This window comes from Tursiops truncatus, chromosome 11, assembly GCF_011762595.2.
Source record: "Tursiops truncatus isolate mTurTru1 chromosome 11, mTurTru1.mat.Y, whole genome shotgun sequence".
NCBI classification, from domain to species: Eukaryota; Metazoa; Chordata; class Mammalia; order Artiodactyla; family Delphinidae; genus Tursiops; species Tursiops truncatus.
The window spans coordinates 64,861,886-64,878,871 of NC_047044.1; the positions used below are offsets into that span (position 1 = coordinate 64,861,886).

General features: G+C 43.1%; 1 protein-coding gene across 2 annotated transcripts in view; it reads right to left on the bottom strand.

Moving 5' to 3' along the window:
• PCED1B (PC-esterase domain containing 1B) overlaps positions 1-16,986 on the bottom strand; it is a 149,775-nt gene that overhangs the window by 113,736 nt on the left and 19,053 nt on the right. For both annotated transcript variants that reach the window (XM_033866879.2, XM_073788777.1), the window contains exon 2: positions 12,594-12,672. The gene's annotated coding sequence lies outside the window, so the exon portion shown is untranslated. The remainder of the gene's footprint in view (positions 1-12,593; positions 12,673-16,986) is intronic.

Genomic DNA, 16,986 nt, shown 5'->3' on the forward strand with positions numbered 1-16,986 from the left:
GGAAGTGTCACCAGCATGGATTAGTGTGATGAAAAGGATAAAAGCTGAGCAAACAATCATACTTGGACAAGGCTTGGTGCCCTCACTTCTAAATTGGGGGTAAAAATGCCTAATCATACAAGGGGTGTGCGGATTGAACTAGATAATTTATGGAAGCTGCCTAACACAGTGCCTGCTACATAGTATGTGTTCAAGTCGGTTATTTTCACTCTCATCTGTGGATCCTAAATTCAGAGATATTCCCGTCTTATGACTTCCCACAGCCTTCTCTTTTCCACGAATTATGTCCTGACTTGCATTATAATAATGGAATAGACATCCTCTCCCCACTCCTTCAGGACAAGGACTCTGTCTGATTCCTCTTAGTACATTCCAGAGACCTAAACCGGTCATAAAAACATTCACTTATGGAATGAATAAGACATCCCATATAATTAGGAGGGGACTGTGTGTGGTTTTAAAGAAAGCTAGTTCTATTTGTCAGTTTTCGGTAAAAGACTGTAAAGACAAACGTACCAAGAGTGGGGGATTATTAGTTAAGAGAAAGAGAAAGGAATTTCCACCTGGTTTTGTACCCAGCAGGGCAGGAGGATGTGCCCGGGGCAGATCAATGACTATCTCTTGCCCAAGAAGCTCACTGAAGATTGAGGTTCTCTACTGTAGAAATGAAACTGTAGTCTCCCAGTTGAACGGAGCAAGCACTTGAATATTCCAGTACTCCCTGGAGCCCAGAGAATGGGGAATCTTTTAAAGGGCATAAGAGAAAAGCAAGCATTATGTCTGTTCTAAATATTTGCAAATAATGGGACCGTACAAAGTTTTGGCTAAAGGATTACAACATTGGAAGGTATTCTGGTAAAGTAATGTACCCCGGAAGCGGCTTTCCTATGAAGAAAACACAAATTTCTATTTGCTAAAGTCTGATACATAGATTGTGATCAAAATCACAAATAAACCTTCAGCCAAAATTAACTGTTTTGTTAAATAGAAACCACAAGGGATATAGTGGGTAGAAACAGTTGCTGCATTTTCTGCACTAACACCATGGAATATGGAGGGATATATTTTCCTGCAAGACAGAGCTAATGAACTATAGTGAAACGTGCCTCAAGACTCTTACTGAAATAGCACTTTAAAAAAATTCTGTTTGGAATTTAAACAATCAAGACTGCATTCGTAAGGCGTTAGGAAATGAGGTTACTATTCAGCGGATTGGAGGAATCGATCCCCTGTAGCAGAAGTGCCCCTTGTATAACAGACAGAGACTATCGAATAATCCCAGGTTTATGCTGGGCTCGGTGCAGTGTTGGCCACATAACAAGTGTTAAATAAAATAATAGCAACATGTGACATAGGAGCCTGATTCTCTCATTCTTAATGCTAAACCTACATACCAGATGGTTATAACACACCCGTAATCAAGCGCAGAGCCGTGTGGGCTGGGGTCTGGCTGTGGCAGCTCTGAGTCAGGCGGCTGCCTTCCCCGCCCCGTCTTGTGGAAGAGCTTCACGACCTCCGCAAACAGTTATTAGGGGGCAGTGCTGGGGCTTTTGAGAGCTCACAGAGCCTTGGATGGGTTCAGACAAGTCCTGAGTGACGCCAGTTTCCTTCAACTACGCGTGGAATGACACCTTATCAGTTCCCTTTACCGCTGAGAGAAGCAGCTTTCTAATAAGATCTGTAGATACACTGGGGCACCTCAGCTAGAACAAGTACAGTTGAGTGTTCGTGAGACTTGAAAGTATTAGCTCTCTAAAAAAAAAACTCGACCTTGAGGACACCACACTGAGTGAAATAAATCAGTCATGAAAGGACAAATACTGAGTGATTCCACTAATATGAGGTTCCCAGAGGAGTCAGATTCATAGAGACAGAAAGTAGGATGGTGGCTGCCGGAAGCTGAGGAAGGGGGAGTGGGGAGTTATTGCTGAATGGATGCAGAGTTTCGGTGTTGCACAATGAAAAGAGTTACGTGGATGGATGGTGGTGGTGGCTACACAACAACATGAATGTCCTTAATACCACTAAACTGTACACTTAAAAATGGCCAGAATGATAAATTTTATGTTATGTGTGTCTTACCACAATTAAAAAATTTATAAATAGGCATATTAATAAAAACAGAAATAGACTCACTGACATAGAAAACAAACTTACAGTTACCAAAAGGGAAAGGGTAGAAGGGAGGGAAAATTAGGAATTTGGGATTAACAGATACACACTACTATGTATAAAGTGGATAAGCAACGAGGACCTACTGTGTAGCACAGGGAACTATATTCAATGTCTTGTAATAACCAATAATGAAAAAGAATATGAAAAAGAATATATATATGTATAACTGAACCACTTTGCTGCATAACTGAAATATTGTAAGTCAAATATACTTAAATTTTAAAAATTTGAAAAAATATATAAACAGACACATAAATAAAAATCTAATAAACACTTATTTCTTCTGAGGGTCAGTGAAAACCCTCATGATGTTCCTCCCATCATAAAAAGAGAGCAGACGCGTGTTGAAGCATCTGAGAGGCGGTCCTCCACAACGTTCTTTCTTGTGGGAGTTGGTTCTCCCTAGAGCATAAGCCCTTCCAGACAGTGTGATACCATCTTCATCTTTGTGTCCTTGTGGCTCAAAATATGAGGTCCACAGTGTCCCTGGATTTATATTACTAAGATAACCCAAATGTTAAACGGACTCTTCAGTTTTACCAAAATTTAATTATCAAAAAAACCAAAAAAATCAGACTACTTCTAAAGCAACTGAATTCAGTGGGAAGAAAAATGTATTTCTCTTTGAAATTTGAAGTTATATAAGTCAAACTTCAAAGAACTCCAGCACATTCTTTCATGCTGCATATGTTGTTTTGAGCTGAAGAGCTCAAGCCTTTGGTGCTCTGATCCTATGTTTTCCTGAAACTGTAGCCTGGGAAATCAAACTTCACATTGGACCAACCTCTGCTATGTGTTGGTTATTGACTCGGCAGAGAACAACCTGATCCATAATTACATGAAAGAAAATGCTCGTTTGATCTAAAAATGAAGCTCGTGTTTTCATGATCAAAGCAGCTTCTCAAGGAGAATCATACCCTTGCATGGATTATGCTCCCACATCCTGACGCAGAGGCCTCCTGAAACCTTCCTCACTTGACTTTCAACATGAGGCTCCTTCTCTTACGTTGATGTTCTCTACCAGGCAATAAGAATGTGATGGAGTATCTTTGTGTCTTAAGGGTCTCGTCTCCCTAGTCATACTCAAAGTTCCTTGTGTAGAGAGATACCATATTTTGTTAGTAAAGTTGGGTCAGATCCTATGCCGGACACGTTGTCCTTGTCAACTACAAACTGTTACCCAATACTTCCTGGGTGAAATGTGCTTGCAATTCATAATTAAGTGATTGGTTGAATGTCTATTGACTGAATGAAAAATTGTTCATTGAAGTCAGTCTCAACGCAACCACTGGACTTCCCTCTTCACTGACAGCTATGCCTGCAAAACTCGCATTACACACTCTAAACTCAACCAAGTGGGGACAGAAGTGATTGTTGGCTGTCCTCTGAATCAGTAATTTACATGACAGATCGTTCATTCTTTTCTCTCTCTTTGTTCATCTACTTAAAACATGTTTTTTATTGTGGTAAAATACACATGTACATAACATTTGCCATCTTAAGCATTTTTAAGTGTGCAGTTGAGAGGCGTTAAACACATCCATCGTGTTGTGCAACCAACAGTACCATCCACCCACAGAACTCTTTGCATCTTGCAAAACTGAAACTCGGTACCCATTAAACAGTAAGTCCTCCCGCCCCCAACACCACTAGCCCCTGGCAACCACGATGTTACTTTCTGCCTCTATGATTTTAATTATTCTAAGTACTTCATATCAGTGGAATCATACAGTACTTTTCTTTTCATGACTGACATTTCATAGGGTGTATGTCAAGGTTCATCCATACTGTAACATATGTCAGAATTTCCTTCCTTTGGGGCTTCCCTGGTGGCGCAGGGGTTGAGAGTCTGCCTGCCAATGCAGGGGACACGGGTTTGAGCCCTGGTCTGGGAGGATCGCACATGCCGCGGAGTGACTGGGCCTGTGAGCCACAACTTCCGAGCCTGCGCGTCTGGAGCCTGTGCCCCGCAACGGGAGAGGCCGTGACAGTGAGGGGCCCGCGCACTGCGATGAAGAGTGGCCCCCGCTTGCCACAACTAGAGAAAGCCCTCGCAGAGAAACGAGGACCCAACACAGCCAAAAATAAATAAATTTTAAAAAGTAGGACAGGAAAGGAGGATAGATGGGAAATATAAAAAAGAAAAAAGAATTTCCTTCAATTATAAGGCTGAATAAGATTCCATTATATGCATATACCACATTTTGCTTATCCATTCATCTCTTGATGGGCATTTGGGTTGCTTCCATGTTTTAGCCATCGTGAATAACATTGCTATGAACATGACTGCATGTTTACCTACTTTTTAGCTCAACCAAAGTCCAGAGTAATAATTCATTTAGAGACACGAACACCCTAAGAGGACCGGGAAAAGCAAGAGGATTCATGAACAATTTCAGCCACTAGCAAATATCCTTCAAGCCATCTATTTAAGCCAGTTCTAAACTCCATTGCATTATGTGGAAGAATAATGCAGAATCTCCAATTTACTAGGTTAAAAGTCACTCAAGGTGAAAAAAAAAAAAGTCACTCAAGGGTTCCACACACTGATCAAATCTCAGTATGTTTTAGGATCAGAGAAATGTTTGCTAGAAGGGATATGCGAGACCATCAAGTTTAGTGATTCCCATTCTTGGCTGTACATCAACATCACCTGGGGCTCTTAATAAAAATACTGATGCATAGATCCCATTTCCAGAGATTCTGATTTAACTGGCCTGGGGGTAGGCATCAGTATTGTTCAAAGTTTTTCAGGGAACTAATGTATAGCCAGAGTTGAGAATCACTGATATAGCTCAACTCCTTCCTTGCCCCCGTTTAGAGAGAGAAACGGAAATGATATGCTGAAAGTAACACAGAAGTTGGTAGAATGATGCAAAGAGGAATATTAAAATCCCAAATCTAGTACTCTAAACCTTTTGAAACTTCTTTTTACAGTACTCTGCCTCCAATTCTGTTCTGTAGAAAGTGCAAAAATATAGAGTACTATCAAGTAGGTGATTTTTATTCAACCTAGAATAATTTAAATTGTCATTAAAGGCAAACTGGAGAGTTTATTTTAGTTTTTTTCATTTCAATGTCTGAACGGCAATGAATCCAAAAAATGAAAGAATTCCACCTATTATCAGAAGTCTGCCAAAGGAAGACAAAGTCTGTGTGTGCCTTGAAATATTATACACTGCTAAAATTAAATAGATGAATCGGAGGCACAAAGTTTAAAGAAGAGAAGGAAACAGAGATGAAGTAACAGGACTGATTCTAAAGATGATTCCATTCTGTTGTAAAAGTCAAGTAATGGAAACCTAAGAGGAAATACAAATGACCGATAAACATATGAAAAGAGCCTCCGTCTCACCAGTGGTCAGGAAAATGGAAATTAAACTACAGCTTGATTTATCAGATTAGGAAAAAGTAAAACATGGATAACATCCAGGCCTGGCGAAGACATGGGGAAAAGGGGAATCCAAGGCACGTTTGGAACATGTGTCGCTTCCAAACAGTCTCTGAACAGGAATGTACAGAGTACCAAAGACCTTGGGAGAGGAAGTCCTTGGGAAAGATCTGTTGTTCTTCATTAACTCCGTAATTTTGCCTTCCACTCAGATTCTTGACAAAGAGAGACCCAAAGTGGGAGTTTCTAGCTTTGGACCAGTCTTCTGTGGCTTTTTCCATGGCTCCGATACAGGAGACTTTAAATTCCTACTTTCAGCTTGAGCGAGCTTGAGTCCATCTTGCCACTTGCTGTTGATGAGTCCACATTACTACAGAAGGTAGGCACTGCATGCAAAAGTTTCTTAGGGTGGCCTGGCTGCCGGGGCATATGTTCCAATGAACCCACTGAACTTCTGATTTTCTTCCTTAATCTCCTTGAAGCAACATTTCTGTACGCAAAGGACCCTAATTCTTTGTCTTAGGTCCTGTGTAGTGTGTATGGATCAGCTCCTGAGAAGCTCAGCAGTGTTTGGGCTACGCTCCCTCTCATGGGCCCTTGCTCCCATCCAGAGCCCACTCCAGCAGTGGCTCTCAGTGTTCTCGACTGGAGAAAGCAATGCTCACCCACTCCTCCATCCCGGATTCCCCATCACCGTGCAAGTCCACGAGTTCTATACTCCTGGGTGGTAACCTTCTCAATAGCTCAGTTGCTGGCGGTGCATCTCCCACCATTTCCTGAGTGCTGGCTGGTATCAGGACAGTACTTCATTCTGCCATATTCTCATTTTGTCCTCCAACAATCCTACAAGGTAGTTATTATTTTTATTTCTCTTTACGTATGAGAAAGCTGAAGTTTAGAGAGTTTCAATGCCTTTCATGAGGACATCTAGCTTGTAATTGGCCCTCTTTTGCTGATCCAGAGTGTCACCTGCGTGTAAAATAGTTTTGAGGAGTGAAAATATACTCTTCCACCAATTTCCTCTTTTAGGGGACACTGTATCTGAACACATCCCTGAGGAACCAGTTAATGTGTGGGATGCTAACCCCAGGCTGGTGACTCCAATGACTAATCCCTGAGCCACCTCCACCGAAGGAAGAAGCCTCTGCTGCCATTGCTGCCACCTGCTGGAAACTGGTCTCTCTGCCCAAGCTGATGTCAGGGCCATGCCATGGCCCTCCCAGGTGCTTTAACTTCCATCCATTGCACCCTCTCCTTCTTCTGGGACAATGGTCAAAACCTCAACAAGTTTTCCCCCATATATCTTCTTAAATTGGGGCCCCAAGGGCTGCCACCTATCTGTTCCCACCTTTTCCTATTGGGAGAAGAGAGAACAGCCTCCTTCCTCCTAGAGCAGAGCATTTGCTATCCTGTCTCATAAAGCTGGCCGAGAAAAGCAGGACAGTGTTCTGTGGAGGTGGGTGAGACTCTGATCCCAGTGAGATCCCCAGCCTCTTCATGTGATGCAATACGGTAACTCCTTTGACTTATGACACTTGGCACAGAGTTCTCCAATCAGAACTTCAGGAATCTCTCGTGAATATGAATCAACAATGAAGACTTGATTATCAAAACTGATGTCACCCCCTTCCTCCCACTGACTTCAAACAAAGAATTTGGGTACTCTGTGTACAGAAAATTTGCTTCAAGGAGATTAAGGAAGAAAATCAGAACTTCAGTGGATTCATTGGAAGATATGCCCCGGCAGCCCAACCACCCTAAGAAACTTTTACAACATGAAGTGCTTGCTTTCTGTATTAATGTGGACTCGTCATTAGCAAGTGGCAAAAATGGACTCAGATTCACTTAAGCTGGATATAGGAGTTTTTATGTCTTCTTGTATACTAACCATGGAAAAAGGCACAGAAGATTGGTCCAAAGCCAGGAACCCCTCTCTGGGATTCTCTTTGTCTCTAATCTCTGCCTCTCTCCGCAGGCTGGCTTCACTCTGTCTGAGTTCAGAGGTGCTAGCGGAGAGTTTGAAGGGAGAAGAGGATGGGCATGGAGAACAGCATCCCAAGCTCACATCCCCTCCCCTCCACAACCAATGGGAAACCCTTCCCAGTGGCTCCACTTAGAAAAATCCCGGAGAAGGATTCAAATAGTCCTCTTTTGGATCATGTGACCATCTCTGAGAACTGGAATGGTCTTTGTTACCATAAGAAAGAGGAAGGAGTACTGGGCAGAAAATGAAAAATGGCCATTACCGTTCTACATAATGAATAAGTGTTTGTAAGATTTACATTTATTTTGTTTAATTTTCATCATCAATTTTGTTTAAAAAAAAAACAGTTTAAATAGATTTCCATGGAGAGAATCCCAAAGGATAAAATTATAACCAATGGAAATTAGGTCTTAACTTATTATCCATATTTTTCCTTTATCCCATTTGTCACTATTTTAATTATATGCTTATTGTATGATCATTTGATCATTTGATAATTGCTTGTCTGCTCAACTGGAATGTAAACTCCATGAGGGCAGGGATATCTTTATTCACCATGATTTCCTCAGCACCTAGAACATTCCTGGCATACAGTTGGCATCCAACACATTCTGTGAATGACTGAATGAAGAATCAACTCAACCTTTTCTAGACAATGTAAGGCAGCACCATGTGACTCCAAAGTTAGAGAATCATAAGAACCAGCGACAGAAAGAAAGAGGAAACGAGATGAGTGCCTGGAATTAGAAGATCCAACTAGAATTTCCCTGGTGGCACAATGGTTAAGAATCCACCTGCCAATGCAGGGGACACGGGTTTGATCCCTGGTCTGGGAAGATCCCACATGCCGCGGAGCAACTAAGCCCGTGCGACACAACTACTGAACCTGCACTCTAGGGCCTGCGAGCCACAACTACTGAAGCCCGTGTGCCACAACTACTGAAGCCCGCGCGCCTGGAGCCTGTGCTCCACAACCAAGAGTAGCCCCTGCTCCATACAACTTGAGAAAGCCCGCGCGCAGCAACAAAGACCCAACGTGGCCAAAAATAAATAAATTTATATAAAAAAAGAAGACCCAACTAGCCTCACCATTCATGGCCAGGAAATCCACAGAACAGAAATGGTAACACCAAAGAATAAGGGTCTAATGAGCTAAACGTCAAAAATTTAAGACAGGGCTTCCCTGGTGGCGCAGTGGTTGGGAGTCTGCCTGCCGATGCAGGGGACACGGGTTCGAGCCCTGGTCTGGGAGGATCCCGCGTGCCGTGGAGCGGCTGGGCCCGTGAGCCACAACTACTGAGCCTGCACGTCTGGAGCCTGTGCTCCGCAGCGGGAGAGGCCGCAACAGTGAGAGGTCCGCGCACTGCGATGAAGAGTGGCCCCCGCTCGCCGCAGCTGGAGAAGGCCCTCGCACAGAAACGAAGACCCAACACACCCAAAAATAAATAAATAAATTAAAAAGAAAAAATTTTAAGACAGTCTTAAAAGAAAAAGGTTCAAAGTTCTAGCTAATTCTGAAAATTTTAAAGTTTACAGAAGAAGTTGACATTTATATTATGTGAAAAACAGAATTTGTTTAAAAAACCTACCACCTATCCCTATATTTCTATTTGACCCAATTTTCAGATGGAAATATCATCAAGCCAGACATCCAGAGAGATCTCCTCATCGCCCTGTGTTTAATGGAACTACACACTCATGAATACACACTGCTTGGGTACTTCACTGGGTTGTGCTAAAAATTATGGCCTGCAAAGACTCTCGATCGCACATGCTCTTGCCCTGTGCACACTTTAATAAAACACGACTCTTTGAGCTTCTGTTAATTAAGCTCGCAGTTTCCGGTGACCTGGACTTCCTGTGCCCGAGGCCAGGCCATGACACTGGCTCCTCAGCGTGGTTCTTAACACACGGAGAGAAGCAGATCTGGGGGAGAGGGTGCCACGCAGAGGAGGCTGTGGGCCCTGAAGTGCATTTGCCACGGTGGGGAAATGCCATTCCACCTGGATGAGGGCCAGGGCCCGAGACACAAAGAAAAAGGTTGGAGGAAGAGGAAAAAAAGCATGCTCTGACAGGAGGAATTTACTTTTTCCTTAAATTTCTTCTACGAAAGGTGGACAATGAGGAATTTTGAGGCTGAGGGGTGCCCTGTAGGAAACCAAGACTTCTGTGAGGTCAGGGGAGGGGCCCTGTCATATTGCGATTTATAATAAGCAATGTATGTTTGATCCCATCCCTGACACAGGGATTCTCAAACCCTTGTAAATTCCTGGGTGAGTGACATGAGCTCTAGGAGTATCTTTATTTCTAATGTGGTGACTCTGGGTGGGCTCCTGGATGGCTCCTGGATGGGGGCTGGTCACCAGAAAGACCAAGCCATGAGCGGAAGCTTGGAATTTTTAGCCTGGCCCCCAGTTCTCTAGAGAGGGGAGAGGGGCTAGCAGTGGAGTTAATAATTGATCATGCTACATGAGGAAGCCTCCATAACATAAAAGCCTACTCATATAAAAATAGTAGTCGGGGGGTGGGGGGAAGAGATGCCAGGTGGGTAAACATGCGGAGATTAGGGGAGAGTGGCAGCCTCGGGGAGGGCACGGAAAGTCTGTGCTCTTTCCCCACACCTTGCCCTATGCATCTCTTCTGGCTGGCTGTTCGTGAGTTATATCTTTTTATAATAAACTGGTAATCTAGTAAGTAAAATGTTTCTCTGAGTTCCGTAAGCCACTTTAGCAAATTAATCGAACCCAAGGAGGGGGTAGTTGGAATCTCCAATCTACAGCCGGTGTGTCAGAAGCCCAGATGACAACCTGGACCTGTGACGGGTGTCTGAAGAAGAGGAGGCGGTGGCGCGGGGAAATCTTGTAGGATTGAGCCCTTAGCCTGTGGGATCTGATGCTATCTCCAGGCAAATAGGGTCCGAAGTCAGAACTGAGATGAGTTGTAGGACCCCTAGATGGTGGCTGAGAATTGCTTGGTGCTGTGGGAAACCCCACCCCACGTTGGAATTGGTACTAGAATCATCTTACCCCCCTACCCCTCATGGAGAATGGTAATGAGATTCACACAGAGGGGAGGGGCAGCGAGTGACCGCTGTGACCCCCCCCAGCAGGAGGTTTCATGCCTCCCCTCAAGGAACTGGGATGACAGTCAGCATGGGCACAGGTGAGTACAGAACCAGCGGTTTGCTGATGCTTTGTCTTTCCTCAAACACCCGTCGAGTGGACTGGCCAGAGCAGTTTGCCATACGAACCCACTTTCCTTCCCACTATGCAACTCTCCCCCATAAGTTAAGGTATTTTCAACACAAGGAGTACCTAGCAGTTAGACGTAACTCCAAAAACAGGAAAAAATTGTGCAGTAAGGAGCAATGTGAGGAATTTATGCAATGAAACGGTTCTTGACTTTAGAAAGAGAAAATGGAAAGCACCAACTCTTCTACATCGGCAATAAAATGGTCTTTGGGGATTCATGCTCACACCAGGCATCAAAGCAGTTACAGAAAGAGCTCACACCAGGCATCAAAGCAGTTACCTTGAGCTGACACACGCAGCTGGGTGGCTTTCTGTGGCAGGTTACCCTCTGGTCCTGTTTCCCCTTCTGTAAAAGGATACCTAAGTTCTCTTCCAGATTTAATTTTCTAACTTTCATAGAAGTTTTTCAATTAAAAATGATAAAACTTGCTAACTGCATCATTGTTAGGATATTTTCCTACTATTTATGGGAAGATATAGGACGTATGTTCCAACATTGACGAGGGCATGAAATGGCTACGAGATTGTACTTGTCACATTAAAGCATCAACTCAGGGCAAGTTCTTTCAAAAGACACCAGTACTTTGTCACTCTTTCAATCACCCATGCTCCACTCACTTTCCCCTTGTGACCTTTATTCTTCCAGAAGCAGTTTTAAAGCTGCTTCTTACTCGAACCTTTTTTAAAGGACCAAAATATTTTTCCTACAAAAATCCGAACACGATTTACTGAATGACAATTTTGGGTAAAGCATTGACAAACTAAATTTTTAAATTCAGTGTTGAGCAATGGTTTCCACCCCCTTTACAAATAATCATATAAGCATCCCAGGGCATCTTACTTTCCTTTTTCATTCCCAGGTCTCCCTTACCTCAGGCCCTAGGCTCCTCCCACCGAGTCGAGCCCCACCCATTGCACATGCGCAGCACGACACACTTTGCTTCCGCCCTCCCGTGTCTGTACTGACTGCAGGATAAAGTCTAAAGCCTTGACTCAACCCTGGGACACTTCCTCACTGGTTCACGTCTATCTCAGCAGCCCAGCTATCGTTACTCCCTTAGATAGTCCGTGGTCCTGTCTCTGGGAAGATTCCCAGTTATTTTTTTTGCTGTACGCGGGCCTCTCTCTGTTGTGGCCTCTCCCGTTGCAGAGCACAGGCTCCGGACGCGCAGGCTCAGCGGCCATGGCTCACGGGCCCAGCCGCTCCGCGGCATGTGGGATCTTCCCGGACCGGGGCACGAACCCGTGTCCCCTGCATCGGCAGGCGGACTCTCAACCACTGCGCCTCCAGGGAAGCCCTCCCAGTCTTTTTAGAGTAATTAGAAGGGGATGAGTAAGAGTTGAATTCCTTAAGACCTCGGTTTTTTCTCCAGAGCCTAACACAATTTAACCTTAATCCTTGCCCCAGTGGGTCAAAGTGAACTTTTGACCCAGGTATGAGCAAGGTCTCTGCAAGTAGATGTTTGGTGGAGGCCTGGTAACCAAAACATTCAGAAGATGACTTGCCCAGGGTGATAATGAAAGTGATAACATAATTCATTTACACTGACTGAGCTCTTACCATGTGGCAGGCCCTCTTGTTTGTACCTTTCATTCATGCATTTAATGCTCACAACAGTTCTCTAAGTTGGGTATTATTCTCTCCACTTTACAATGAGAAAATCTTTCATTTCCAAAGGTGAGTTGCCTTTTCCCCAAGTTATACAGCTAGTGAGTGGCAAAGCTGTTTTTGTGTAGGGGAAGAACCTTAGCTGAACCTGCTTTACCTTGAAACCAGAGGAGAGAAACTCACATGCTTGCTGGAAGTAGAGTCCTCAACACGTTCCAGACTTCTCATATGGTACATCTGGGATCTTAGGGCATCTCATTACCTGAAATATGAAAATGGTATAAGTTTAATTATTCATTTTCCATCACCCTTAATGAGGGGATTAACTGCCGTGTGAAACAAAAGGAAGTAGTCTGACCTTCAGGCTGTCAGGAAGTGATAATTAACTAAAACCTCCAGTCAGTGGAAATGGACAAATGAAAGTGTTTCACTGCTCTTGATGCAAATGAGCTGTCAGGGTCACTGACGGAAGTCACATAATGGAGCGGTGACAATGAAAAAATAAACATATGCCAAAAATAGACATTTTCTAAATTACAGTTTGTTTACAGATTGTCTTCAGGGGTTTCCAAAGCTCCCCTGACTCACTGCTGTCTGAGGGGTTTGAGTGTGTGGGTTTTTGTTTTTGTTTTTTTTGCTGTATCTGGGCCTCTCATTGTTGTGGCCTCTCCCGTTGCGGAGCACAGGCTCCGGATGCACAGGCTCAGCGGCCATGGCTCACGGGCCCAGCCGCTCCGCGGCATGTGGGATCTTCCCGGACCGGGGCACGAACCCGCGTCCCCTGCATTGGCAGGTGGACTCTCAACCACTGCACCACCAGGGAAGCCCTGTGTGGGGTTTTGAGTGTGTGTGTGGGTACAGGTTGCAGCGCCCTGGCTTGCTAGGAGGACAGGGGAGGGGAGGCTGTGTGCATGGGGGTGGGAACTGTCAACAAAAATAATCAATACATAATCAATGATAAGAACAGAAAAGAGTTTTATTTGAGCCAAACTGAGGACTAGCCCGGAAGCCCACTTCCCAGATTACTCTGAGAAACTGCTCTGGATAAGGAGGGTTTTCAGCACGGGTTTATATCTTGTCAGAAAAAAGAACATTAAACAAGTCAGGGTTACATTTCTACAGTGTTTCAAAAAAAAAACAACAACAACAAAACCAGAATGTACACAGTGAGTCAGTATGGCCTTGGCACCTGGGAAAGGAGTCTTATCATCAAAGGAGTACCAGCACTGCATCCCGGGGAGAGGGGCGTTTAATCTTAAGTTTTAGCAGGGATATTCTTTACTCCTGGTCAGTGTGACGTTTTCTTTGGTAATTAAAGCAGATGTGCAATGTATGTTTGATAGGCCACAAACAGGCTGTTTTGGTTTAAAGTTTCAATTAAATGGTGTATAAGCCAGAATGACTTCCCCATACTTCAATATGTGACCATTTCTTTTATCAGGGTCCATTCAGTCTCAGATTCGAGGAGCATCAGGCAAGTGGAGACCTGTTCATCTCAGCCCCAGGACCAACGGATTGGTTTTTCATTACTTGGTTGATTGGTTTGACCAAAAGTTACTGTGGGAATGATTCATGGAAGCATTCTGCCGTGCGGCATGTAAACACAGCCTTCTAATCTAGACCTTCGCTATTAAAATGGTCACAGATAGCTGCGAATTACGACTGTTGTGAAACTCACGAGTTCATCACGGCTTCTGGCCTAGCAGATGGAGCCGCGTTCCACGCAGTGCTGCAGCGCCCGGCTTGTCCCCAGGCTTTAATGAGCACAGCCTGGTAGGTGCGACGCAGATGACAACATGGCATCCTCCTTGCCCCACTCTGTTCCAGAGTAACACATTCTTCAAAAGACCATCGAGCCTTGAAAGCCTCACACACGCTGCATGATATATAAATATATAACTGCCCCGAATATAGCAAAATGAGTCGCTATTAATAACTCAAAGAGTCATGGAGATTCAGGCAGTCCAGTTCCTCTGCCAAAAGTTAAGAATGTTTGCTCAGTGCTTTGATTTTTTTCTTTTTTTAAACTCTGTTCTCGATTTGCTACAGTACATTTCCTATTTAGATACTCCACTGCGTGTATGTCAGACTTTATCTGTGACCTTACTAGGACATACCAGAGCATACAGGACAGGAATGAAAAGCCTTTTAAAGCTACTGGGGCTTTCAATATCGTGCCTAACAAACATTTTCCATTTCTCTCTACCATAGCAACCGTCACCTTTGCCTTATATGCAGAAATTGCTAAGGGGCAAGTGAAAAACTCCCTAAGTTACTTACGTGATTATAATATTGTACTATTAACTGTTTCTTGAACGTTTACTATCTCCAGACACAGTGTTTCTATACACTGCTAAGCTTTGCAACAACCCTACAAAGTAGGTGTTATTCCTACTTCACAAACCAAGACTCAGAAATTAATTAACTGCCCTGAGCTGACATGCAAGTGAGTCTCAGGGCTGGAATTCAAATTCAAGGCCCCTTGGCTTGAGCCATATGAAACTGCCAGTCGTCAATCATTTCTGCCCAACAACGGGGATTTTATGGTTCAACCTACTACTACAGGGTGTTGGCCCTGAAAGGAAACCTAGAATCTCCTTCTGACATCACCATTCATTTTATCAGAACATTTTCCAGTGCAGTACTGGGGGGAAGAGGAGGGGAATTGGTCAAATGATCTGTTTTTTTTTTCCACCAACTATTATTACCATCACAAATAGAGACATAATATAAAACTGCACCCAAATAAAATGGCAAAGCCTGTCCAAATCTCTCTATTCTCCTCACATTCCCTGATACATTCTATCTGAAAATCTCCACATGGAATCATGCTCATCAGACTTTTCCAAGCACTGAAATGATTTCTAGTATTTAAAAGCTAATGATGTTGAGATATAATTTTGATGGACCACACGTTTTAGTGAGCAGGTAGGCTATGCGTCTATAACACATATACATCAAAAAGATAACTTGGCAAGAGGAATTTAGTTTCTTGGGAATTACCTGAAAGTCAATAGCATAGTGGCTTAGATAGGAGCTATTGTCTATGACAAATTATGTCTCTGCATTCTCTTAAAAATGGTGCAAAATAAACCCAACTCTTCTTTTTAATTCACAGTTTTCTCCATTGATAGAGTTAGAATGGGAAATATTAAGGTGGCTAATCATAATTCTTGCACTTAATATGTGATGGCTACTGAAGAGTAAACTGTTAAATGCATAATTGGGACGGTTTAGTGTCACGAGTTTGGCTCAAAAGGTAAATAATAAGAAAAGGGTCAATGAGTCTTAGACTGAGATTTCAGTCAGGAGAAGAATCTCATTTTACTGAAGGGGAGACTGAGACAGAAGAAAGCCAAATACATGACAGAGTCATTCAACTCATTGGTGATACGTCGATGACTAGCATTCAGTTCCCTTGACGTCTGAGTTAATGTTTTCCCTCCCTAAAATCATAGTCTGGCTCCACGTAATATTTCATTTCTCCTTCTCTACATTTCTTTTCCTTGAAGACATCTGGAATGAATCATGAGCTGTGCCTAACAGATTAATACTTTAAAATGAACTCAATATCCTGGGTGATTATATTTTAAGATGGGATAAACTAGATGAAACAAGATGATCAAATAACTTTAAGAGTAAATTCCTACGGATCTATTACCAGAATCCAAAGTCTGATTGGCCTTTCTCAGGGTCAGAAAAGATTTCCTTTCTATCTGACCCTTTCTGGACTCTCTGTTCACCTCTTGTATGGGAGGCATCCGATGTGAGATACTGGAGGATTTCACATGACTCAAGTTTCTGACTCAATATTATGAATAGAAATCTGAACCATTACAAAGTTTACGATAGCTTTACCATATTACTTGTGAACCAAATGACACAACCAAAGGGGAGAAGTACTCTAAATAAGAGAATACCAAATATCCTTTTAGTATAATGATAAACATACGGAGAAAAAAAAGGAGAATAAGTATATTCAGAGACGGATGGATGATTCAGCTGGTTTCTACATTAACAATGACTCATTCTGTAAAAAATTGGCATGTTTATAAAATAAATCATATTATTGTACCAGAAAAGACAAGCACATAATATGCTAGAGAACCAAACATGCTCACAAAATAGTTTTCTTTTATTTCCATATATGACTTTCTTGAGTGTTCTGAATATTACCCTGGCCTTTAATGACATAGAAAAGGGGAATAAAATGTTAATGATTGTTAGAAAAAGCAGTCTTTCATGCATGCAAATAATTTTTCTAAAAGAGTATTTATGAATAGTACTGGATTCAAGTGTTTCTATTAATAATCCTTCATTGGCCTTAGGTCAAGTCTGTGAGAATGGCCCCTTTTCCAAGGAAGGAGTGGAACATTGCACAGTGTAGCCCTTCCTTTGGAGCCCCTGGGTTTATGCACTGACACCTGCATTGATGAAAATGTGCTGAATGTCCTCAGGAAAGTCAGCTTTAAGACTGGCAGGTAACGGATGTGGGCTTGTGGATTTACAGGCCGATGTTAGGAGTGCCCAGATGGAACAGGAGGTTGTGCTGGCTCAGAAAATCCCTTTCAAATGC